The following is a 15,668-nucleotide window of genomic DNA, read 5'->3' on the forward strand; positions in this document are numbered from 1 at the left end:
ATCTTCACTTTGCACTTGATTCTTCTCTCTGGCTCTCTGAAGTTTATTTTTATTTCAGGCAAGACATGTCTAGTATAGAAAAATTCTTAAAGCGTCGACCTGGAACGTTGAGGTCGCCGGTTCGAAACCCTGGTCTTGCCTGGTCAAGGAACATATGGGAGTTGATGCTTCCTGCTCCTCCCCACCTTTTCTCTCTCTCCTCTCTTAAATGAATAAATAAAATCTTTTAAAAAAAAAGAAAAGAAAATTTCTAAGCAAAACACTCGACTCAAAACTTTGCAGCCCCTTCTTGCCATAGGAGAGGCAGTAGTTTCTATTCAAAGAAAATTAGAATGGCATCTGGATCCTGCTGGATTTTGTTTTCACCCTTTAAATTTTTTCAGTTCATGATTGACTTCCTTCTGTGTGGGTAACTCAGGTTTCTGTCCCGGTGTCCTCTTCTAAGTCCATGGATGGCTTTCCTGGTGGATACACACTCACTGTGAGCCGGCATTCTGCGAGGAGAGGCGAGTGGCTCCCCGCAGAGTCCCGCAGAGCCAGGATGGTACGTGGGGCTGCCTCCTCCCCTCCCTGGGCTGCGGCAGGGGGGTCCTGCAGGGAACTTCGGAAGAGACTGCAGGTCAGCCCCGCTTTACTCTTGGAAGTTGGCAGTAGTCTCCTTTCTCCTGCGCCCTTTTCTCTCTCCTCATATACTCTATGGGCTATGTGGGAATTGGCGGACTGAAGGAGTGGAGTACTGGAGCTCTCTTCACTGCAGGCCTGAGAAATGGGGCTCCGGACTCAGGAACAGTGCGCAGGGATGCAGTGAGGAGCTCAAAATTTCTGCGTGGGGAGGCGGAGAGTGGTGTGTGTGTATGTGTAGGGGTGTGTGTGTGTGTGTGTGTGTGTGTGTGTGTATTGGGGTGTTGGATCACCTCACCAAGCCCTCCATTCCTCCTCCCAGGGCACACTGTCAGGGTGACCTAGCTCTCCCCCACTCCCTGCCCCAGGAAGCAGGTCATGCGGGGCCACTGGGCTCCCACTCGTGTCCTGCTGGGCTACTTCACCTCGTATGCATGCTGGATGAAGAAGAGCGGCTGTGCCTGTACCCAGATATGGGCATGTGACAGGGATTCTGCCTTGCTGTGTGTGTGTGCACACGCATGGACAGGTTGGGAGGCCGTTTGACTCTGGGGGACCCTCCCGCCCAGGGTAACCTGGATGCAGAGCTCCAGACGGTTTGAGTTTGCCTGACACGAATTCTCTAGAATGTGGGATTTCTCACTTGGCAGCGGGTGGGAAGGCCAGAGTCATATGCCTGCTGCCTTTGCTCCCACAGTCTCACTGTCACCTGCACCCGGCCAGATCCTCAGACCTAGGATGTCCTCGGCTTCTCTATGCCCCTTTCTCTTTGTAAAGAGATTCAGGAATTTAGCCTGAGAGATGGTGGGGGATCCCAGCCTCCAGGGGGAAGTAGAAAACCTAAATTGCTTTCTCAGTGGCACATACAGGCCCCATCCCATGGGGGTTTCCCCTGCAGTTGAAGGGCACTGGGGGTTTGGGGTGAAGAGGGAAGGACACCCCTCAAAGGCTAGGCTAAGGAGTACAAGATCCAGTTGCAAAAACAATCCATGCATCACTTTTTCCCTGACCTACCTGTGCCCTCCCTCCCCGTCCTGGGCCTGGAAGACACTGTCCCACCCCCTGTAGGGAGGGATTGGCATTTTAGAACAGGTGTCCCCAAACTTTTTACACAGGGGGCCAGTTCACTGTCCCTCAGACCACTGGAGGGCTGGACTATAAAAAAACTATGAACAAATCCCTATGCACACCGCATATATCTTATTTTAAAGTAAAAAAAACAAAATGGGAACAAATACAATATTTAAAATAAAGAACAAGTAAATTTAAATCAACAAACTGACCAGTATTTCAATGGGAACTATGGGCCTGCTTTTGGCTAATGAGATGGTCAATGTGCTCCTCTCACTGACCACCAATGAAAGAGGTGCCCCTTCCAGAAGTGTGGTGGGGGCCGGATAAATGGCCTCAGGGGGCCGCATGTGGCCAGGGCTGTAGTTTGAGGACCCCTGTTTTAGAAGATAGGATCCTGTTAGAGAGGTTTTTGGTGTTTTTTACAGTGAACATTATTATTTCTGCAAATCACAATAAAATATTTATTTCTGAAAAGAGTAGCAGTGCTGAAGGAGGGCAGCGCTGACAGTGAGGCAGGTGGTTCCTTGGGGTGGCAGGAGAGGTGCTGGGGGCAGAAGGAGGCTCCTCAAATTCAGTGTTTGGGCCCCTACTAATCACCAGCTTCAGTCACCCAGTCACCTCAGTCACTGACTCATTTCAGGCCTATTTGCCAGATGCGAGTGTCTGGGAATGCTGTGGGGACAGGACCCTCCAGGCTCTAGGGGTGCCCCATCATGAGGGTGGAGGTCCCTGCTGGGGGACAGAGCAAGATGGCTGGGCTGGAGTGCCAGTGCAGGAGACAGGGGAGGCTGCCAGTCCTACGAGTTGGCATTTACCCTCTGGCATCCAGGTGCCTCCAGTTTGCTTGGGCCTCTGGGCTCAGGACAGGTAGCCTCAGCTGCCATTGAATCCTTCCCCCCACACTCACCTCAGTTCAGTTTAGTGTCCTACCGGTGGGAGCCTGGAATCCTGAAGCCACCTCCTAGGTACAGCCTGAACTCCCCTTCCCCCAGGCAGCATACCCCTCCTTGGCTTTGTCCCCTCCTCCGCTTGGACAGAGATCCTAGCCAGGCTGTGGAGCTCTAGGGCCATTAAGATCTGCCACTAGAGCCAGGTCTGTTACAACCTGCTGCTGTCTCTTGAGCCTGTGAGTCTTGGGGTCCAAAGGGGGAATGTCCAAGGGAGGCTGTAGGAGGGCCTCACTGTAATGAGGGCCACACAGAAATGACTCACCAGCAGGCCCCTGGGACCTCTCCATGGCAGTGTCCCTCCATCCCCATCCCTCATCTTCTCTCTCCTCCTCTGCCCTCACTCATACTCATACCCTTTCCCCCTCTTCTCCCAGCCCTCTTCCCATGGGGCAGGAGTGCCTGCTTTTATTTGTCTTTCTTGGGAAATTATAGTCCAATTCAGGTGTGCTGTTTAAACTAAGGGAAGGATGCTAGAGATCCAAAATCATCTAAACAATTTCCTTCTTTCTTAACAAAATTTGTTCACTCCTACCACATTTTGATTTAGATCACCCGCTGAAGTTTATTTGTTTTCTAACAAGGAATATGTGGTTAATTGCCCGAAGCCATGCAGAACTCATACACATGAAATAGTCACCATAATCCTTAGGGCAGGACTCAGCTGCCTCCTGTGCAGAGGAAGAAAGAGACCCAAGTCATACAGCTAGTTTGTGTGGAGTTAAACCCGGGCGCTGGATCACGAGTCCCAGCCAAGGCAACGATCTCTTCCTTTCCCTCTCCTTTCACTCTTAGTGTTGGGCTCCCTCCCAAATTGCAATGGATGCCCTGGCCTGGCTCTCTGTGGCAGCTCCTGGCACAGCAGCCTGGGCAGGGCTTTTGGCTTGAGAGATGCCACACCCTTTGTGGAGGGGAAGTTTCTCCATGGAGAGGGAAAGTAACCTGGTCTGAGGACCCAGGTACTCACAGAAAAGAATCTGCATTGATAGTTGCTGGGCATTGGCCTCACCTTTTAGAACTATGTATGTCTTGTTTTTGCTGTTTGATTACAGCTTTATTGAAATATAATTCATATATCATGCAACTCACCCATTTACAGTGTACAATTCAATGGTTTTTTAATATACTCATAGGTACACTAAAATATACAGCATATGCGCAGATACATTGCAACCATCACCACAGTAAATGTTAGGACACATTTATCATCTCAAAAAGAAACCTATACCCTTTGTCACCCCCCATTTCCAGTTCCTAATCAGCCCTAAGCAAGCACCAATCTACTTTCTATTTCTATAGGTTTGCCTATTTTGGCTATTTCACATAAGTGGAACCACACAATCTGCTTCTTTCACTGAGCATAACGTTTCCCAGTTTATTCATGTAGCATGTATCAGCACTTCATTCCTTTCTATGGTAAAATAACATTCATTGTAGGGTTATGCCACATTTATCTATTTAGCATTGATAGACATCTAGATTGTTTCCATCTTACCTGTCTGAGGGTGTGAGTGTGCCTCTGGTTCCGGGTGCCCCATGGGCAATTTAGCCAGAAGAGGGGAAGTTTTCTGGAAGTAGCTGGAGGAGCCTGGTGTGGTTCAGGAAAGGACAGTCCCCTGGCTGTGTGCCCCAGCTAATCGTTCACCTCTCAGAAGCCTCCTTTCTGCTTCTGTATAATGAGGAGGGGCCTTCTGGACTGGGGGCTTTTAAGAATTACAGGCTCATGAGTAAAGATTCAGAGCCTTGACTCTTAGCTAGATTGGTTACGCCTCAGCGTCTCCATCCATTAAATGGGGATAATATTGGTGCCACACTTCTAGTGTTGTTTTGAAGTTAATTTGTTTAGAGTACTTTATCTGGTATCTAGCACGTGGTGGGCGCTGAAAAAGGGAAATGTAAGCTTGTATCATTTGATTTAAAGCTGCGAGTGCACAGCTAGCACTAGTTTGTCAGGTCAGCGACCCTAAGAGGACAGGAGGCTGGCCTGTGGATTGCAAGCCTGGATTCTGGGCCCTCAACAACAGCTGCCTGGGGTGGAGTCTGGGGGTACTGAAGAAACGACTCACTGCCAAAGCCTGGAGACAGCAAATCTGCTGGTCTCCTCAACCTCCTGCTTCTCAAAAGTGGATGGACATTGAGCTCAGAGAAGACACTGAGCTGTAGGGTCCGGGTCCAACTCTGCTTCCAGTCACCCATTCAGAGCTTTCCGTGTTTAGTCCCACGCGTTCCTTTGCCCCCAAGCCAGATTCACCTGTTCCCAGTTCCAGACCCCCAGTCGCCTGCGGCCTTTCCTGAGGTCCAGGGAAGGATGACTCAGGGATGTGGACAGGCAGCAACGTGAGCCCAAGAAAGCTCCGTCCACCCCCGGGATTCCTGCGGGAGTGTCCAGGCCCGCACTTTCCTACGGGGCACCCTGGGAGCGCAGCCCCTGCCACCCCCTGCTTTGGGGAGCAGCCTACAGGCCAGCACCCGGGGCTTGTATGTTCTTTAAAACCTTTTAAATTTGTGAGGTGTCACAATTCAAATGAACCTAGTAAAATAAAATTTTAAATGTTGGAATATATTTGAAGAGGCGTTTTGTTTCGATGCTCCCACCAAGGGCTGCTGCTGGACTTTCCTCCCTGACGCTGTGCCCCAGAGAGCTTACCCAGAGACTTCCCGCGTGTACGCGGCTCCTTTCCGTCTTTGTGGCACCTACCGCAACACTGCACATTCAAGGTCACCCAGCCACTCCTGTCCTTAGTCCCCAGGGCCAGGGAACCCTCTAGTCTTGGGCCGGTTGTCCCTAGAAGTGATCAGTTGAGATCAGCATAACCGAAGGCGGGTTCCAGGCTGAGGCAGCGGAGGCAGCGCGGTGGTTGGAACTCCTCCAGCCGTCTCCCTGCCTCTAGCTCTAGGGTCTCTCCTACCTCACTTGGCTGAGGCTTTCTTTTGCTCTAGGTCAGGTTGGCCCAGATTCCAGAGTGAGGCCTCTCCATGGGTGGTCTAGGGCCAGCGGTGAAAGAAAGGAAACGTTACCCAGAAACGAAGGTTGGGTGAGCCTGGAGGAATTCTCTATCTCCTGACCTTGGAAAAAGACTTTCGAAATGGAAGGGCGAGGAGACGCAAGGCAAGCCAGTGAACGTCTCTTGGGCCTCTGTTGTGATGCTGGAAATGCCCTGACCACTAGCCAAGGCACCTTGGAGAGCTTCGTTTAAGGAGCCTATCCCCTAACCCCAGACGTAGCCAGGAATTTGTATCTACTGGATGGAAATGATTCTCCAGGAGCTGGTGGACACTTTGGAATGATCCTCACCCAACAAATATTTATTGAGCTAATACTATATGCTGGAAACCGGGCCAGGCATTGGGGGACAGTTGTGAACCAAACAGACTTAAACCCCTAAGTGGAGGAGCCTACATCGCAGGGATAGCTAGCTTCCCCTTGGAAAATGAAAAGCGACGTGGGGTCAAGGCAGGGGACCGCTGAAGTTGATCTCTCGGGCCGCTCCACCTGGTGGCTCACAGAGATGCACGCGCCAGCTGGAGACCGAGGGAAGACGCTTTCCTGGCTAGAAAACCGCCTTTGAAAATAACTCCCCTTTAAAGCGGTTTTCCCGCAGCCTCAGGGCGCTGTAATAAACGAAAAGACGAGAAGGGGAATCACAATGCTTCCTGTTCGGTTGGCTGACAAAACAATACCACAGTATAAACAAAAACTCTCAACAAACATGCAAATCCATACAATGAGTGTTTGCGGCAGGAGGGAGGGGCTTTAATTTGTAAATTCTTGTGGTGTTCACTAATTTCATTTACTTTAAAAACAATTTAGTGTTTAAAAAGGAAAACGTATCTGGGGGATAAGTTCTAAACAGCACAAAGGATTATAAAAATGACAAGTACCGTAGATGTTTCTTCAAACTCTTAGTCCTTTCCTTAGAAGCTCCAAGTTCTTGCCCCATCCCGGACGTACACACACACGCACACACACACACACACCCTTTAAAAAAGAGGAATTAAGTCATCCTGTCCCGTGGTTTCCGGCCTACCTTTTTCGCCTTCCCCAGCGTCTTGGTCTTTGGTTTATCCCTTCCGCGCCCTCACTGCGCCCTGTGCGCCCTCATTGCGTCCTGTGCGCCCTCATTGCCGGCTTCAGCACAGCGTCGCCAGCTTAGTCTGTTGTCCAAGATTTTGTTCTTCGTAAGGAAAAACAAGAGAAAGCAAGAAATGATGTTTACAGCACGGGCTGTCTGGGTCCGAGCGCTTTTGAGCGCGGGCTGGAGCGTGGCCGGGCGGTCCCAGCCCGCGCACCAGACGGCTTGGCCCTCGGAGGCCCGAAGGCCAGCCCTTCAAAGCCCGGCGGTGGAGAGCGGCCGCCGGGCAGCAGGGTCAGCGGGAATTAGCGCGCGGGGCCGAGGAGAGGGGTTGCCGCGGGCGACAGTTCGAGGCAGGATTAGCAGGTTTAAAAGCAGGTCAGGGAGGGCTAAGCGGGGAGACCGGTCTGAGGGCGAGGTCAAGGTTCTCGCGGAGGCGGGCTTCGGGCTGGGCGCGGAAACGGCGGCGGGGGTTCCGGTCGCAGGGAGGCTGGCTACGCTGGAGAGCCGAGCTCCCCGCGCGGAGGGGCCGGCAGGCTCCACAGAGAGGGCCACGTTCTCTGACCGCCTCGGGACCAGGACGCCGCCGTCTGGGTCCCGCCACGGAGAACGAGGGGGCGGCGAGTGAGCCCGGAAACTAGTCCGGGACGAACTCAATGAATAAAGAGCAAGTGTGTCTGCGCTCCGATACGCGCGCCTGTATCTGCGAAACAGGATTTACTGACTTCTTTTAGATTTTAATCCTATTTCATTTTCTTAAATAATTCTTTTTCCTTCTGGCAAGGTAGAACATTACTTAGGCAAACAGTTCAGTAAACTGCACCTAACAGTGAAAAGGCATTTCTTGTCCAGAGCCAGTGTCTTTTTCCCTTCCCGCCGCAGACAGTCACGGCCTCCGCTGCGAAACAGTCGCTGAGCGTCACACAGTTTGTGTAAAAATAATTACGACCCACACCCCACCCTCTGAGTCCTGTACTTGTGTGGAAGGAGAGCTGTAAGGACTGCTTAGCGAGAGTTCTTCCCCAAAAGAAGTGAGTTATAGCGGGGTGGGGAGGTGTCATTCTGTGAGCCCCCACCTGGTGTTTTTTCTAATAAGAATGGATCACATTTTACTTGAGTGGTCCTCCCCGCCCCGCCCCTCCCCCACACTCTTGGAGAACAAACTTGGGCAGACTGAGAAATGAGAAGTGGGCGCTCCACTCTGAGATCCAGGTCCTAGTGGACGACTCCAAAACCCCAATTTCAGACCGGCGGAGAGACGACAGACAGAGCTCGGGCCCCGCCCGGGTCCGGCTTCAGGGCCCCACCTCGGTGATTTCTGCCCCAGGGACGTGCATCGCCCTTCCCCGCCTCGGCCTCTCGCGCCCCTTCCCCGTGGGCGAGGCCGGGGACGCTCAGGCACGCGTCTTCACATCCACGAAGGACGGCCCTTCCGGAGTGGGCCGCTGGTTTTCCGCGGAGACCCCTCCGGGAGAGTGCGCTCCTTTGAGGAAAGTTTGCAAACCCTCGGGGTGACGGTGGTGGTGAGGCTGCCGGGCGGGGTGGGGCGGTGGGCGTGTGTGAGGTGGCAGAAGCGGAAGGGAAGGGGGCCTGCGCAGGGGAAACCGCGGAAGCCGGGTCTCGGGGGCCCCGAGCTGGAACTGGGGCGGTGGGGGAGGGGAGCGGGGCCGGAAACCCGGAGGCCGCGCGCGACTTCAACAAAGCCCGGCGCGTCTCCGCCGAGCGTGATCGCTTTCCCCTAATTTCTCTCGGGGTCTTTGATTTCGTCAGCAGGCCGCTAGACTCGGCGGGACTTGCAGGTTCAAAGGGGAGCCAGTGTGAAGGAACCGAGCGCCGGAAAGCTCCCCTTCACTCCACCAAACCGCCCTCAGCTCCTCCCGGCCCGGCTCGAGCGGGAGCCCGTGGCGAGTCCCAGAGTCGTGGGCGAGGGGCCCTTTCCCACCGGTTCTTCCAGGTGCAACTGGTGGCTGCAGCTTTGTTCTGGGCGACCCTGGGAATCTCACTCCGGACCCTCGTCCCCACCGGAGGGGCCCGGTCCCGGAATCCCTTCATTAGAAACGCATTCCTCTGGTTGAAAACACCTCTGTTCTCAGCTTTTAAATGGTATAAACAAGGTCAAGACTCTTCCTAACGCCGCTTCCAACCTCTGCACACTGTCCATAGGCTGGAGCAGCGACAATAGAATTGAAAGGGGGAAAACCCACTACCGGCCGTGGCTGGCTGCGCAATCGCTTGGAGCGTAGTTCCGGAGCAGCAAGGTGGAGGGTTCGATCCCCGGTGGGGACAGGAGGAGACCGTTGAATGCACAACTAGTGGTACAACGGATGAATGCTTCTCTCTTTCTCTCCTTCCCTTCCTCTCTTTAAAATCAGTCAGTTAAAACAAACAAGCAACCCAGCACCCAAGCCTAAATTCATGACTCTTTCCTTAAAAAAAAAAAAAAAGAGGCATTCTTTTTTTCCACTGCAAATTTGCATAATTTTAATCATGGTGAACATGCAGTTTGTGTTCAAACTTTTCTATTTGAGGTCTAAATATTTGCCATGCGCTATGGTCCTTATAATTATATTTTGGCCGAATAATATTCTATTATGTTACTATGTAATTTTCTTAACCATTCAATTATTAGATATTCCAGCGTGTCCAGTTTTTCAGCGTTAAAAAACAAAAATGGTCAAATATATAGCTTTCTATTTTGGAGATGATTATTTATTCTAGGTCCTTATTGAGTCAACAGGATAGGGTCATTTTCACTGCTCTTAACATACAGGGATGGGCAAACATAGGTTTACAATTGTGAGAATGCGAAACAGTTTATTCTTGTATTATTATTTATTAATTATTGTATTATTACTATTAACCTACTTTTGCTCACCCCTGTATTGCCGAACTGCTTTCCAAAGCAGTTCGGCAATACAGGGGTGGACAATTTGTACAGGCATTTATTTTAGGGCCAGTACGGGCTGGGCTTGGTACACCTGTCAGGCTCTGAAACTTCCTCACTCTCCGCGTCCCCCACCCCCGCAACCCCCCAGGCTTCCACCTCGCCTCGCCTCAGGACTCTGCTGAAACAGGTCCTGGGGCAAGACTTACTGCGCAAAGTGGTACGCCCTCTGGGAAGAGGGAAGACCAGGCAATGCGAGCACTAGGGGTGGGGGAAGGCCAGGCTTTCTTTACCCTGCCTGGAGACAGTCCAGTGAGGCTTTACAGTGGAAGTGACGCCGAACAATTTCAGACAGTGGTTTGTCAAATAGAAACCGAGATAGGGACAGGCTGGACAGCTGAGAACTTTCTAGGTTTGGAGAGGCATTAATAGCTTATACTTGGCGAGAATGTTGGTGTGGGTGGGAAAGCTGGGGACGGAAAGTCAACATTCAGTCCAAGAAAATTTGAAACTGACAACCTCACCTTTAGGGATTTGCGCCATATTAGCCCATTGTTTTGTTAAGAGAGGGAGAATTACATAATCATTTTTTTTAAAACTGTGCTTTGTCAAAGGGAGCTTACATCTTCTTATTTAAAATATTAACTGTCCTGGGGTTGCTCAGTTGGTTAGAGCATCGTCCGGATTGCCAAGGCTGCAGGTTGGATCCCTGGTCAGGGCATAACCAAGAATCAATCAATAAATGCATAAATAAATGGATCAAAAAATCGTTTTTCTCTCTCTGTCTTTCTCCTTCTCTAAAATTAATAAATAAAAAAATCAGTTTTCCTCTAAGAAACAATTCCTCCTCTTAGCTACAATAATATATATCTTAAATCATAACAGCTCTATCTCATCTTTAATAGCTGTCTAGGTAACATCATATGGATGTTCCACCATTTCCCCCCTCTATTTTAAAAGTTACATAAATAGTACATGAATGTATTTTATTTATATCATAAAACCATTCAAACAATTCCAAAATATAAAGATTAAACATGAAGCCATGGGCTTGTCTGATGTTCCCCCTCTATGTTTGCCTCTACCTACTCCTATCCCATCCCATTCCTTGGAAGTGTGAGGTGAGAAATCTGGCGGTTATTCCTCTAGCCTGCTCTCCAGTCTTTATATATATATATATATATATATAAAATTCATTTCAGAGAGGGGAAAGAAAGAGAGAAAGAAGTGTGTGTGTGTGTGTGTGGGGGGGAGCAGGAAGAATCAACTCCCATATATGCCATGACCAGGCAAGCCCAGGGTTTCGAACCTGTGACCTCAGTGTTCCAGGTCGAGGCTTTATCCATTGTGCCACCACAGGTCGGCCCCACTCTCCAGTCTTTAAACAAATTGTTTTATTTATTCTTTTTAGCCCACACATTCCCATTCAACTCCCCTGACCCAATGAGAACTACTGGGCTGTGTTCATGGTGTAAATCTTGCTGTCATAAGTTTTCACAAAGTATGCATTGTTGTTTGTGTGTGTATTTTTTATTCATGTACATTGAGTTTTATATTTCATTTTGTTTTTTACATTTTTAAAAACAATTTTACAATTATTTCAAATTTATGGAAAGGTTAAATAATAGTACAACTGACTTCAATATATCCATTTTTAGTTGCATTTGTTTCATTGTTCTCTTCCCTATGTATTTATAAAATTGTTATTGAAGCATTTGATAATTAGTGACAGACACTATGCTCTTTTACTCTTAAATACTTGAGTTTATAGTCCCTAAGAAGGCAGACCTTCACCCACATAACCAAGGTACAATGATCAAAATCAGGAAATTTAACACTGACACAATGGTATAATATAATCTTCAGGTCTTGTTCAAAATTTGCCAGTTGTTCCAATAATGTTCTTTACAGTACATGTATTTTTCCTAGTCTAGGATCTAATCCAGTGATTTTCAATCTTTTTCATCTCATGGCACATATAAACTAATTACTAAAATTCCGTGGCACATCCACATAAAAAATATTTTTTGCAGATCTGACAAAAATGGGTATAATTTTGAAGTTGTTTTTTTTTTAAAAATTTTATCTATTGATTTTATAGGGTTGGGGTTGGGGGTGGAGAATAAGAAGTAGTTGTTTCACTCTAGCTGCTCATTGGTTGTTTGTCATATGTGCCTTGACCTGGCAAGCCTAGGGTTTCCAACCAGTGACCTCAGCATTCTAGATCTGGTGCTCTATGCACTGCGCCACCACAGGCCAGGCGGTATAGATTTGATTTATTCACACTGGATGGCTATTGTTGTGTTGTCTATTGTCATTTTCAAATTTGAGAATCTAAGGGAAAAATTGTCAGGTATTGCATGTTTTAAAAATTCTTGAGCACATGGGAGAAAATAGATGATCTAATCCAATACCATTGATTGCATTTAGTTTTAAATTAATCTCCTCTAGCTAGAAACAGTTCATCAACTTTTCTTTGCCTTAAAAAAAAACCCGTTTATTGATTGATTAATTTATTGATTTTAGAGAGAGAAAGGGAGAGAGTTGGAGATATCGATTTGTTGTTCTGCTTATTTATGCATTCATTGGTTGATTCTTGTATGTGCCCTGACCAGGAATGGAGCTCATAACCTTGGTGTATCAGGACAAAGCTCTAACCAACTGAGCTATTTGGCCAGGGTTTCTCTGCCTTTTTAATACAGACATTTTTGAAGAATATGGGCCAGTTGTTTTATATTACAGAAAAGTTTTCAAGTATAAAGAACTCACCCTACTACAAACCCATTTGAGCATATCTTGTTGATATTATTACATTATTTTGTATTTCTAACAAACAAAGATATTCTCCTTCATAATTACAATGATAAAAATCATAAAATTTCTTGACCAGGTGATGGTGCAGTAGATAGAACATTGGCCTGGGATGCTGATGATCCATGTTCAAAACCCTCAGGTGGTCGCCGGCTTGAGTACAGGCTCATCTGGCTTGAGCGTGGGCTCACCCAACTTGAGTGTGGGGTCACCGACCTGAGTGTGGGATCATAGACATGACCCCATGGTTGCTGGCTTGAGCCCAAAGGTCATTGGCTTGAAGCCCAAGGTCACTAGTTGAGTCCAAGGTCACTAGTTTGAGCAAGGGGTCACTCGCTCTGCTGGAACACCTCAGTCAAGACACACATGAGAAAGCAATCAATGAACAACTAAGGCACCTGAACGAAGAATTGATGCTTCTCATCTTTCTCCCTTCCTGTCTGTCTCTCTCCCTAAAAACAAAAACAAAAACATAAAGTTAGCATTACTGCCCTCAACTACTTAGACCTCATTAAGTTGTTTCAATTGTCCTGACACTATCTCTGTGGCAAAAGAGCTCAGTTGAGATTGCATTACATTGAGTTGTCATTGTCTCTTTGGTCTCTTTCAATATGTAACAGTTTCAGCCTTTCCTTGACTTCCATGGCCAGTTATTATGTAGAATGTCCATGGTGTGAGTTTGTCTGATGTTTCCTCATGATTCAATTCAGATTATGCATCAGATTTGGCTGAAGTGATGGTGAACTCTTCTCATTCCTATTAGGTGGGGCATGATTCTGATTTATCCCATTACTGTGATGTGAACTTTAATCATTTCAGTAAGGTGGTGTCTCCTAAGTTTCTTCCTTTCAAGTTATAATTTTTCTTTTTGTTATTAATAATTATTTTGGAGAGGAACTTTTAGACTGTGTGCATTTCCTATTACTCATAAAATACTATATGAATTGTTTATATCAATACATGCAATGGATTCCTATTGTCTCAATGGGTTATTTGTTACTGTCATTATTTACTTAATTTGCAAAATGTCCCAAATGTAGTCAGTGGGAGTCCCTTCAAGCTGGCCTTAATGTAATTTCTTTCTTTCCTTTTCTATTATTTTTTTTTAGAAACAACTTTATGTAGATATAATTTATATACCGTACAATTCAACCTATTTAAAGTATACAATTCAATGGTTTATAGTATAGTCACAAAATTGTGCAGCCACTCCTACAATCAATTTGAGATCATTTTCATCACTCAAAAAGAAACCTCATAATCATTAGCTGTCTACTTGCAATGCTTCCTGCTCCAGGCCCTAGGCAACTATTAATCTATATACTTCTGTCTCTATAGCTTTGCCTATTCTGGACATTTCATATAAATAGAATTGTAAAAATAAGTACTGTCTTTTGTGACTGGTTTCTTTCAATTAGCAGTGTTTTCAAGGTTTATCCATGTTGTAGCGTGTAGCAGTACTTCATTCCTGTTTAATGTTGAATAATATCCTCTTGTGTGAACATACCACATTTTGTTGTTTCCACTTTTTGGCTGTTATAAATAATGTTGTTATAAATGTTCTTGTAAAAGTGTGGCATACAACTTCCCTTGTGTAGATGCTTGCTTTGGTGGGCCCCAACTAATAGCTTTTGGATGGAATTTTCAAGAAGAAAGAGCTAAAATATGTTTTTAAGATGCTTCCCTGTTGCTCTGTGCATATCTAATCTGTTTGCTTCAGACTGTGTATAAGACTCCGTTGTGTGACTATCTCATTTCACTTGCTTGCTTTTCCAGAGAAATTCATCCAGATGGCTCCAACTCCCCTGCCACTTCAAATAATGCCACAACAAACATTCTTGTACAGGTTTACTTAAGCATCTATAAGAATATCTTTGGGAGCTATACCCAGGAGTGGAATTTCTGGGTCACATGGAATAAAAACATCTGACTTGCCTAAACACTGCTAGTTTGCTGTTCGGAATGACTGCTCCAATCCACACTCACCAGCAGTGCACTGCAAGTTTCTGTATCCACATATCCCCTCTGCCCCAACTTTGTATTTCCCACTTTCTGGTTTTAGCCAGTTACAAGACATCAAGGGACATTTTGTTGTTTTACTTCTCATATCTCTGATTACCAATGATCTTCAGTATCTTCCCAAGTGCTTGTTGGCCTTTTGGTTTGTTCCTCTACATTTTGTTATATGTTAGTAGTATATTTTCTTTAAGCCTAAAAATGGATCTGACTGTTCATATTGTTCTCTAATTTTCTCCCCTCACTGAAAATGTACTGAATTGTTTCCTCAGGTCAGGATGCTCGGGTAGAGCAAAGCCATTGGACTCTATGGGACTGCAGCCTGGGGGTCTGAGTGGCTGATTGGAACTTAGGTCTGAGCAGTGATTGTAGGGATCTGTGTGGAACCCCCATAAGCTCATCTCAGCTCAGCTCCATGGAGTCTCGTGCGCTCCCTGAACAGCTCTTTGTCAGGGCTGCTGCTGGGCACTAGTAAATGCCAAGATGAGTTCCTGTGGTGGGTTAGCATTGGGGGAAAGCAGAGAGACGTACAGACAGGCAGTTATGATGAGATAAGCAAAGCACTAATAAGGGTTAACATTTATTAACCACTTACTTGTGTGCTTGTGAGCTCCATACTGACCAATGAAGTGGATCCTACTTACCCTCATTTAATAGATGGGGAAGCAAAGCTCAGACATGTTCAAAAACTTGCCCAAAGTCACACAGTAAACGGCGAGACTAAATTCTTTGTCTCAGGGCAAAGCCTGTTTCCTCCACCACTGCACCCCACGACCTCTTGCCATCCAACGCTTACAGTGGAGCAAGCATCTAACTACTCTGTTCCTGTCTCCAGTATCAGGGACCACGGGATGTGAGCCAGGCATGCGCACTAATGCCTCGTCCCTGTCTTTCCGCTAATTTCAACCCGAGGTTCGGCCTCCTTTCTCTCCACCAAGCGCCTTCCAACTGGTGCCAGCCCGCCCTCAGCAGTGACACCGCTAGTTTCCGGGCTGCCTCCACCGAAGCGGCCTCATGCTGCTCCCTGCTGGTCGCGACCTTACAGCGACGAAGGGGCTTGGCCCAGTGCCGACCTCCCTGCGCATGCGCCCTGGGCGAAGGGGGGCTGATGCGCTTGGTACCCCAGGCCTCTCCTTCCCGCCCAGGATCGAGGGTCGAGGTGTTATTGGGCAGGTGGGATATCTCTAACAGAGTCCAGGCTCGAGAAGTTGGTTGCGTGTCTCATTTCTCTGCTTTACCTGT

The 15,668-nt window shown here is 47.5% G+C and overlaps 2 long non-coding RNA genes across 2 annotated transcripts; both read right to left on the bottom strand.

Moving 5' to 3' along the window:
- Positions 1-244: 244 nt before the first annotated feature.
- On the bottom strand, positions 245-4,839 carry LOC136397888 (uncharacterized). Its single transcript, XR_010749929.1, has 3 exons — positions 4,138-4,839; positions 1,636-1,683; positions 245-601 (listed from the first exon to the last, which is right to left on the bottom strand). It is a non-coding gene; the product is annotated as an uncharacterized lncRNA (long non-coding RNA).
- Positions 4,840-5,917: 1,078 nt separating this feature from the next.
- Positions 5,918-7,001, bottom strand: LOC136397889 (uncharacterized). The gene is made up of 2 exons (XR_010749930.1): positions 6,671-7,001; positions 5,918-6,254 (listed from the first exon to the last, which is right to left on the bottom strand). It is a non-coding gene; the product is annotated as an uncharacterized lncRNA (long non-coding RNA).
- Between the last annotated feature and the right edge of the window lie 8,667 nt (positions 7,002-15,668).

This window comes from Saccopteryx leptura, chromosome 3 (genome assembly GCF_036850995.1).
Source record: "Saccopteryx leptura isolate mSacLep1 chromosome 3, mSacLep1_pri_phased_curated, whole genome shotgun sequence".
NCBI classification, from domain to species: Eukaryota; Metazoa; Chordata; class Mammalia; order Chiroptera; family Emballonuridae; genus Saccopteryx; species Saccopteryx leptura.